The sequence below is a fragment of the Egretta garzetta genome, unplaced genomic scaffold (genome assembly GCF_000687185.1).
Source record: "Egretta garzetta isolate BGI_Z169 unplaced genomic scaffold, ASM68718v1 scaffold31, whole genome shotgun sequence".
Lineage (NCBI taxonomy): Eukaryota > Metazoa > Chordata > Aves > Pelecaniformes > Ardeidae > Egretta > Egretta garzetta.
The window spans coordinates 442,778-453,353 of NW_009258663.1; the positions used below are offsets into that span (position 1 = coordinate 442,778).

The 10,576-nt window shown below is 39.7% G+C and overlaps 1 protein-coding gene across 1 annotated transcript in view; it reads right to left on the reverse strand.

The window, feature by feature from the left end:
• The window catches only part of ADGRL4 (adhesion G protein-coupled receptor L4), a 75,219-nt gene that overhangs the window by 2,680 nt on the left and 61,963 nt on the right, over positions 1-10,576 (reverse strand). The window lies entirely within an intron of this gene.

Genomic DNA, 10,576 nt, shown 5'->3' on the forward strand with positions numbered 1-10,576 from the left:
TTCTCTAAGTAGAGACATTTAACAAGAAGAGAAGAGAAGAGACGAGAAGGAGAGAAGAAAAAAGGGAAAAGAAAAGGGAAAAGAAGAGGGAAAATGGAAAAGGGAAATGGAAAAAAAAACCCAAAGTCCTGCCCCCCCCCCCCACAAAAAAAAAACCCCAAAGCCCCCCCCCCCCCCCCCGCCCCGGAATTTTCTATTGTGCTGTATTGTGTAGATCCTGACAAAATGTCTGTCTCTTGTTGCTCAATAACATTAATAACTTCATATGTTCTGAGGCCTTTGGGGTGTGAAAACTTTCAAGTGGCACAAAAAAACTTAGGTTTACACAAAGAATTTTAAAAAATCTAACTTTGGTTGAGAGGTTCCTTGCTGCACATTCTCTCTTATATTTTATGTTTGTTTCATGGGTGAATAATTTTAGTAGTTTTTTTTCCCGCCTTCTTTATAGTGACATCACTTTATTTGAGTTTGAAACAGAAAAAAGCAATTAAAAGAAGCAGCTTTGCAAATGATGCTCAATTACGGTTCTGAACCTCTGTTTTCTTGGCTAGGCTTCACTGATCTTTCATTTAAATTTATACTGCATTCCTTTAACAATGTGGATGGGCTTGCTTTCTTGTTTTTTTAGCGAAGTCTTATTTTGCTTTGCAGCGTTTAACATCAGAATCTATTAAAAACATTAGTAAATGAATCAAATTTTAGCTGGATGTCATCCAGATAATATTTGTAGATCCTTGGTTGTAATCCCTTGGCTGGTTTCTGTGGGCCTCCAGCTGTAGAATGAATAGAATTAATGTATTCCCCAACTTGTTTCTCCAGAAAGACTGCGTGGCTTTCCTCCCTCCTCCTTCTTCTGTAAAAAAAAAAAAAAAATCCTCCAAAATGAAAACAAAAGGTTGCTGTAGGAGCACAGCATCACTTTAAAAAGAATCGCTTTCATTTGTTAACACTTGTTATGTATGTCCTTAGAACATTTTTGTTGTGTCAAGGGGGGAGTATCTGATATTAAATGCAGGCTCTGCTTTAATTAGCTGCATGCTCATACTTTAATACAGCATAATGTATTTACAATTTGATAAGACAGGAGATAGGGCTGATTAGCAGTTTAGGGAATTAATCCTAATACCTTGTACTTGCACTGATCGTGAGAGCTATTCTGAAGCTCCTTAGATTTAAAATTGTAATCTATAATATCTCCTAAACCAGCAATTTTTCAAAGTTAATTATAAGTCAGTCAGCAGTTGTGGGTAATTATATGCAGACTTACTTTTTATCTTATATTTGTTGGTGAATAATATATCAAATAACTTAGTGCACACACTGTAATCTGCATAACCCACCTAATGTACTTATTAATCTGAAAAAGGTAGGGTGACATGTGATCAAAGTACCACAAGCATGGAGAGTACACACTGCTGCTGCTTCAGAAACTGTTATCAAGATGGCAAGCACAAGCCGCGTGACCAACCATCCTCTCTGCTGGCCCGTCACCAAGATCACTAATGTCAATGAGAGCCTTCCTATTGCCATTAATAGGCTCTGTAAGAAGCCCTGTGGGCCAAACCTCCTTATCCTTCCCCCACATACACCAGCTGCAGAACTGGAGAGGTTTTGCTGAGCAAGGATAGGGCAGGCAACAGGCAGATGTGGGGCCTCGCAGCAGCAGGGCTCCTGAGCACGAATACTGTCCACACTGCCCCTTGCACAGGATAACAGGATTTGGCCCTCTGCATTAAAGCGATACCCATTAACTATGATCTTTTCATTCATCAATCCATTCTACTGGGAATAATCTGTACATATCGGGGGAACGGGAGAGGTTAGCACTGGCTTCTCGGAGGCAGCTGCCAGAACCCAATTACTGTACAATACGTCTCAGGTAGCCTCGCAGGAGGTAGTGTTACAGGGTAACGAGGGTGAGCTTAACTTCTGAAATACCCAGTCATTTCCAAGATTTATTAAAGTCTTAAGTAGTTTTTTGCCCTATTTTGAAGCACTCCATTAATAAAAAATATCTATAGCAAAGTGCAAACACTGCCTTTACACAACGTTCAGTGTCTCAGAACAGTAGCTTTTAGGCAACGTAGCGGTTTTTTGGTTTCTTTTTTTTTTTCCAGCTTAAGTTAGAGGCCTCTGGAACTGCGTTTTGTCCTTTGGAGGACAAAATAGGTAACAACATAGTAGTTGTAACTGTCTTGTGATGGAGAAATGCAGCAAAAATTGAGGGAAAACAATATATGAACTCATGGATAAATCCAGGAGACAAAACTCAATGTTTTGACTTCATGTGTCAAGTGTGGCCTTTTGCAAAAACTGGTAATCCAACAGGTATCCTAAACTTAACATATTCTGCTTCAACCTGATACTCTGCATGTTCTTTGCTATGAACATACCGCTAGACTCAGCTCTTTCTGGGAAATGTAAAAAGTTCAGGTTGGACGGTTGGACTGAGTAGGAATACTCAGAAATTGGACTGACTAGGACTAAAGGGGAAATAGCCTTGACATAACTGATACCCCCAAAGAGCCATGTGTATTTCAACAAATGGGATGGGAAGTCAAATTGCCCAAAATGCCTGGCCAAAGATACAACCGCTTAAAACATTTGAATTTGTATCCAAAACTGAGCTTCAAAAGAGCAGAAATGGAGGTAGCAGGCTGTAAGAGCCATCCAAAATGTAGATAGGCACAAGGAATCCTGGATCTCCAAATCTTCCAGCTAGGACAAACAGAGGGACTTCTGGATGAGAGACACTGAGACACCTAAAAAAGCTTCAGCTGCTACTTTTAGCCAAATAATTGTGTTTTATGCCTCCTTTGGTTATAATCGCATGTTTTCATTTTTGTAATTAAAGCACAATCTTCAGATCTTGTTGAATAAACCTTCAATGACGTTATAATTAAGGCTGCCTTAAGGTGACAGGCAAGGTGAATGAGAATGAAATGGCAAACACCAGGCATGCTCTCTCTGGAGAGGCAGCAAGCTGGCGTAGAGCAAGATGTGCAGGCAGCTGTGAAACCAGGCTCAGGACACGCTTTGCACTGGCCTGGAAAGGGCCAGCCCGGGGACGGCTGCCGCCACACGCCGGCTTTGGGGAGAAGTTACCTGTAGAATGAGCAGAGCCACTCCGCGGCTGTGGGCAAACCTGAAGCGTGAAATGTTGTGGCACGGCCACAGTTTCATGAAGTGAATAACGACGTTACAGTGTGACACGGTAAGTTCTTGTGCCTTTGTTTTCAGTGTTATTATATGGCTGAGCAGTCAGAGAAACTGCTGCATGTCCTGAGAGGGGCTCCTCGGCGAGTCTAATAGGCTAAAGGGGAATTGCATTGATTCCAAGCCCAGAACTGTATTCTTTTTTATTATCTTTTTTTTTTTTATTTTTTTTATTTAACAAACCACCCCAAGCTGCTACCGGGCAAACAGAGCACTCAGTCCTTACCATTTCACAAATGAAACCTCTGACTTTCTCCCTGTAAGCCCAATTCTGTGAGGTGCTGAGCATCCTCAGCCCTCCCTCCCCCTGAGATTCAGTGGGAATCAGGTTTCACTCAGAGTGCTCAGGTGCACTACAGGACTAATTTAAATAATTAATCTATTCCCTTTTTTTTTTTTTTTTAAGTGGTTAATCAAAGACAAGGGCTGATATAGGAACAGCCTCCGCTCATAGCATCTTCAGGGAATCATTTCTCCTTAAAGATATTTGTAAAAGTATTTTTAGCTTGCTTAAACTCTAGAAATGCTACGGTATATTTATGAGCAAATGGTAGGAAACTTAAAATATGTTTACGAGAAATAGACATTAAATAAGGGCAATTATTAGGATCACGTGAAATCAGGATTTTGTAGATATGGGCAACTACATTTATGTATCTGTATAACCCAGGATAATCTCCAAGGAGCCACAAATCTGGATGAGCTAGGTTTTATCGTACACTTGTGACTGAGTTTAAAGGGAGGATGGTAAGCGTTTGGTACATCTCTCTTGGGGAAATCATCTGTGTGAAGGGTCACAAGGATTTAGGAATTTGGAGTGGCTTCTGGCCCCATTAAACCAGCGGCAGAACTCCTGCTCAACCCCCATCGCCTCCAGCGTTGTCAAAGCTTTACCTCTACAAATCACGGAGCGCGACCGTCTCGGTGGATTCACAGGCCACAGTGGGCACTGCCGTGGGTTCCGCTCTGCAGATTAGCACTCGCCTGTATCGTGGATGCACACTGTGCTACAGAGCAGGATAGCAGACTTTTCCTGCAGCTGTGTTCCGGGGATCTCCATGGTACCGTTCCCATGTTCACAACTGTGATGTGGGGGGATGAGATAAAGCAGGCGTGCAAGGAAGAGTTCAGAGCTGCCTGGAGTGGTACAAGGCCTAGGATCAGATCTGATCCAGAGCCACAGCTTCAGCCTGGATAATTTCCTCTTGTAAAGAAATTCGCAGGAGAGGAAAAGAAATTGCAAATTCAAAGAAATTTCCTGGTGCTAATCATCTTGTCAACAATAAGGAGGTTTTGCCAAAGGAATTAGCCTGGGGAGCTCTGTGCAATCAATCGCATGTATTTTAGGATAGGATGGGGAAAAAAAACTGCGTGTGGTGTTAACCTACCTCCACCTGGAGCTAGGATGGCTCTGTAAACCTGTTTTCAGATTCATCCCTCCCTCTGTCTTAATACTACTGTGGCTAACAGAACAGAGTGCTTCTGCACAGGCTTCTGTGATGAGGGAAAATTGCCCAACACTGGGCATGGGGGGTGCAAGATACTGCTGCTCTGGCTTCTGCTCCCAGCAGCTCTGGGATCACTGCAGCAGAATTTCACCCATCCACAGTTTGCAGAAGAAGAGAGTTGTATACGTATCAAAACATAATAATATTTACTTGGTTCTTTTTCCTAAGATGAGGATCCAGAGGAGCACTAACAATCTCATCTATCATCTAAGCAAATTACAAACTTCCCTGTTGATTGCTGACTATTTTGCAAACTAAATAATAATAATAAAAAAACCAGCACATAGGTCCTAAAATGCTAAATGTTCCAGGCCGTTGGAGTTCTGCTAATAGCACCTTGCTTATCAACAGCTATATTTAAAATAGGACCTTAATACCACTGTTACATGTACGTATTTTACATACTGGAAGAGTAACATAATGTTCTATCCTCAAGTAAATATGATGTTAGTGCTTTACCCTGCATGAAATACTCTCTGTGTAGGTACAGAACAAACGATAGTTATTTTTAGTTGAGCACTGAATGGTATGAAATACACAAAATTTAATAAAGCATGCAAAACATCTGCCTGCAAATAAAAATATTTGCACTCATGTTGAAGAGTTGTAGCTTCTTTCATAATTAATTACAATTAAATTGTAAGATACTGAGTGAAGTGATATATCATCATTTTGCCCCATCAAGGTAGCTGACAGCTGTCAAATTTGGCAACTAAGAAATCTTTTTTTCCTTCCTCCCTCCCCTCCCTTTTTTTTAAGCAAGAAAAAAGAGCACTTGAAAGCTCAGAGGGAAATGGTCCATCTTTCACAGCGGCAGCTCAGTTAGCACCTGGACATCTGGTAAAATGAAACGGATCAGGACGAGAGGCATTCAAGAAAATTTTGGCCAACGTTTTTTGTTGAAAAATGTCAGTTCATTAGCACTAAAAGACATTTACTGTTTCAGACTATACTTTCACCGGGAAAGGCTTCCTGACTAGGATGGCTTTTCTGATTAAAACCAGAAAGGACATTCCTGAACAATGAAAATCCCTGTGGACAGGGCATTTATCCAGGATGTAGGAGACACAGGCACAATTTTCTGTTGTACTTAATATTCAGACTAGGCTATGACCCTTAGTTTCTCCAGCCTCTCTACCAGCTATTCACAGCTATTGCTGCTTCAGCCCTGCTGGATCTATTCCGTGCCATATAAATAATTAAATATTCACTGAGCAGGGAAACCTGGATCTCCCTCATCCCCCAGTTTCTCATCCAGGACTGCCTAAAGATAGGTCTTTTTTTAACAGGGGAGTAATTGTTTAATGGGAGACTGAGTTTTTGAGGCTATTTCCAATACACATGTATTTATAGAATGAAAAAGGAACCGGTAATCTCATATATGATATCCTTGTGTAAAAGATACACCCCAGCCTTTCAAAAGTTATTAAAACACTTTAAATGCCAGCCTTTTAAGGCTCTCCAGTGTTACAAAGAAGAGAAGGTATAAGAAAGCGGCAGCTAATTCTAAAGATTCAGACATACTAGTTCTGATTCAGTCTGAGCACTTTACATTCAAACATCAAAACCGAAACCCCCAAATCATTCCCTTTTCCTTTCTTAGTCTCTGTCTCAATAATTGATGAAACCATCTATATGCTGATGTCAGATCTCACAAAAAAGAATGAGAAAATTTCTCCTGCTGCTCTCTTAGGCGTATACTTGAATTTTTTACATATATCATATTGAATTTGGCTCTTTCAAAAAATGTCTGAAGTTCAGAGCAGCTGTATCTGTATCAGTCTTTACAACGACCCTCATTATGAGTGGTTGAATTAACGAGCTTGTGATGGTCTGAATTCTGCCACAGAGAGCAATACGTTTCTGTCTCTCTGGCTGTATGGCTAATGGCCGGGTAAAACGACAACATTCAGTGGGTCATCGTTATTTCAGTCAGGGGAGAACGGAATTAAGCTATTAACAATACAACAGTTTAAGCTTCAAAATGAAAATGTATGCCATATTAATTGCATAAAATTGGACACAAGCTGGCAGTCAAACAGTCTGGGTTTGTCTCCTGACTGATTTATCTCATTATCATGTCCCCAGTGAATATACCTTCTCGAATGCATTAGGTATGTAATAGCAGCCTTCTCTGGGAGTAGAAATGTAACAAAAACATTAACAAACCCCCCTTAGGCTGTATTTTGGGGAAATATTTTCAATAATGCAGGATTAGAATTTTATGATTCTAAGATTTTAACAATTTCACTTGTTTTAAAAGTTCAAACATAGTTAAATGAGTTTATTTCAAACCCTGTCTCAGGAAATACATAATCTTTGCATAGGGTTGATCTTTATATATGAATACTTCAGAGCTGTTCTTTTACATACCTCAAGCTATAGATTTAGACTCAATTAAATGTTTCCTTTATATTTTTAGAACACTTATAACAAGCTGTAAATAAATAAATAAATAAATGTCATTTCTATATTTTTCATCAGAATAAACAGGTTCTCAGACTTCTGGATGCAATGTTGCTTCTATTGGATTGCAAAGCTAAACACATGGTGACCTAAATATTTTTATTTAACCTTAGTTCTGCAGCCAAGGGCAGGAAGGATGAACCAACAGAGCTGTATCCGACCTCAGCCGTAAATGTTAGCCCAGCTAGATCCAGTGGTAGGACTGGGGTCTGTCTTGCATGCAGTATAATTAATTACCAGATTTACTCTTCTCCTTTTCCAAGAATCTTTTGAGAAGGTGGATTTACTTGGGAGTTGGTAATGACATAAATCAGGCTGTTTAATGAACTGATTGCAGGTACACCAAAAACCTCAGACTACGTTACACCTCTCCTACAGTTTCTTTGCATAAATGCAAGCCTGTCTTAGGCTATATCTAAAGCCTTATGCGGGAGCCCTGCAGAAGGATTTTTACCTGGCAAAGAGGAGTGAAATCATTGTATATTATCTTTTAGCACAACTAGCTTCAGTGAATGGAAGAGCTCCCAGGAGGGAGGCAGCGTCAGGAGCATAACTGAGATGTCGAGTCTGACAATATTTGCCATTTTGGATATCTGAATAGTTGGCGGAAAGCTGTCCATACCTTCCACAGTTTGCCAAATCTGCAAATTTGTTTTTTAGAAATATTCACCATTCTGCTGTGGATGTGGTCACAAAATCCCATGCTGTGGCTTACGATCTTACTCAAAGCCACAAAAAGTCCTTTCAATGACCAAGTGATATTTCCAAACAGAGCATTCACATGCAATTATTACTGTGAATTTAATTTTGCTTCGCTAAATGCCTGCAAGTGATGAATCAAAGGGGCAGTAGAACAGTGGAAGAAAATGTAATTTGAGTAAGAAAATAGGTCGTGTGGATGTAGTAATTATGTAATTACTAAGAAAGTCCAAAAGACATCATCAGTCTGTGATAACTATCTAAAGCAAACCTACGGTGTCCTTTCAATGAACAATTTAGGGTAAGCATATGTGTTTGTAGTAATTGTGCTTATAGCACAGCAATATAAAGAATCGCCAAGAACATATTAAGCAATTAAAAAAAGACTGATTCAGACAGTTGCATGGCTTTCCTGAAAAAAAAAAACCAAAACAAACACTGAGGCTTAATATATATGGATCCATTAAAATAGCGGGCACAGTTTATCTTGCTAGAAACAAAGGATACCTGGGACACCGACCTGCACTGAGCTGTGGGACATCTCAGGAAGTCTGCACAGCCACCTGGCACCTGGGAGCGCTCTTCCCCTTCCCCTGGGCATCCACCTGTATGCCCTCGCCTCCTGTTTCTGCTTGCTCCACTCTGGATGACAGAGGACGGGCTTGACTTTTCAAGTCTAATGTCCTTTTGGTGAATCTGAGGGAACTTCACATGCTTTTTCTTATAAAATTACTAGCTAAGTCGATTTTTTTTTTTTAAATACCCTTTTCTATGGAACGTCTTTCAGGGATCTTTGAGCCTTATGTGATGAGTTTGTTCCTATGTAAAAACATAAGAGCAAGTCATTTTCGTGTTGTAGACTAACGGCCACACCCTCCTTTTCCAAGTATTTCCAGCGACCTTAGAACAGGGCCTTTAATGACAGGGGGAAGGAAGGAAAAACCTTAATTTCACATGAAAGCCTTGGTCTTGCTGAGAAACTGCATCCTCTGGGTATGGCAGCATGGAAGCTGTGCTTGGAGAATAAAGCTGGTCCTGTCCACTAAAACCACAGAAGGGCTAATGAAAAGAGGACTATTATTCTTTCATAAAGAATAATAAAGCCACTGCTACTCCCTGTAGGAAATTTATTTCCACTAAAAAGGCAGACTGAGGAACAAGAGTAGATATACAAAAATGTTTAAAATAGCTTTTTTCTGAAAAATGTACAGTAAATGGTACAGAGTATAGTTTTGTCATCTATCTAAGAAACATAACCAGGCATTCATCACAAATAACCCTTTGGAAAAAACTCACAGAATTTTCCAAAGCATAAATATCCACTGATAAATGTGAGATGGTGGTATGGTTTGTTGTGATGGAGGTCAGAGGTCAAACAACTTTTTCGATAGTAATCCTCAGAATATCAAGAAATATCAAAAGTAACGAACATGAGCTGCTTCACCGAAGAACAGGAATAATAATATGAAGACAGGACAAGGGGCAATGGGCACAAACTGAGACATAAGAGGTTTCAGTTGAACATGAGGAAAAACTTCTTTACTCTGAGTAGTGACGGAGCCCTGGAACAGGCTGCCCAGGGCACGTGTGGAGTCTCCTTCTCTGGAGATATTCAAAGCCCGCCTGGATGCTGTTCTCTGCAACCTTGTTTAGGTGAACCTGCTTTAGCAGGGGGGTTGGACTAGATGATCTCCCAAGGTCCCTTCCAACCCTTGCCATTCTGTGATTCTGTGATTCTGTGTGAACCCTGAAGAGGCAGTGTACCTGATTACACCAGTGTGGTGTGACTGATCTCAGAGGGGTTGCTTTTATGTGTTTTAACCTCTTTTTTTAAATGGGAGCAATGGACTGTCAGATCATGCTCGATATCAAAGTCTGTGAAAACTTAAAACTTTAAACTCTTTGAATATTTACTTTTCTACATTAAAGATGTTCAGTTTGAATGGCCTAGATTAGAGTATTAAGTACATGAAATTTGTGAGTATATGAGAAAACAGCAGAGTAATGGATTTGCCAGGAAATTTTTCTGCATTGATTGCAGCAGTATTACTAATCCTGAATCAACCTAAATGTACAGAACTGAATAAGTATTAGAGCTGTCCAATAAGATTTGATGAATGCACTATTCCATTAATTTTACCTTTTTTGTTGAATAAATTATTTGACAAATAATGGTAAAATTCATCAAATAAATTATCTGATGAATATATTTTTTAAGTAATCGACTGGCTCTAATGAATATGCAGGCAATTCCTTAATGAAAAGCATTACTCTCCTGTTAGCCTGCTTTCATCACTCATATGTCACTTTTTTGTATTTTGCAACTGCAATCTGTATATTTTATTCATTTACCCATTCATTTATACATGGGAAGTTCAAAAGAGTATGGTTAATCAATCACTGCAATTCTTAGAATATTTTTGCTTTACAGTTGATTATTCATTACATTTATTACATACAGGAATGCTTAATAAAAAGAACTTGGCTTTGTTGAGAACACCTCTCCCAAGAAGTATTCTTGGCTTGTATGTTCCAAGTCAAGTTTACAAGAATGCTCTGAAAATTGCAGGGTCCATTTATATGCCATTTTTTGTAGTTGCAAACACTACAATTTCCAATTGTTTCAAGAAACTGGAGCTTGAAGCCAAGCCAGGCACCTTCAAGGTCCCTGAAAAAATACATTAGAG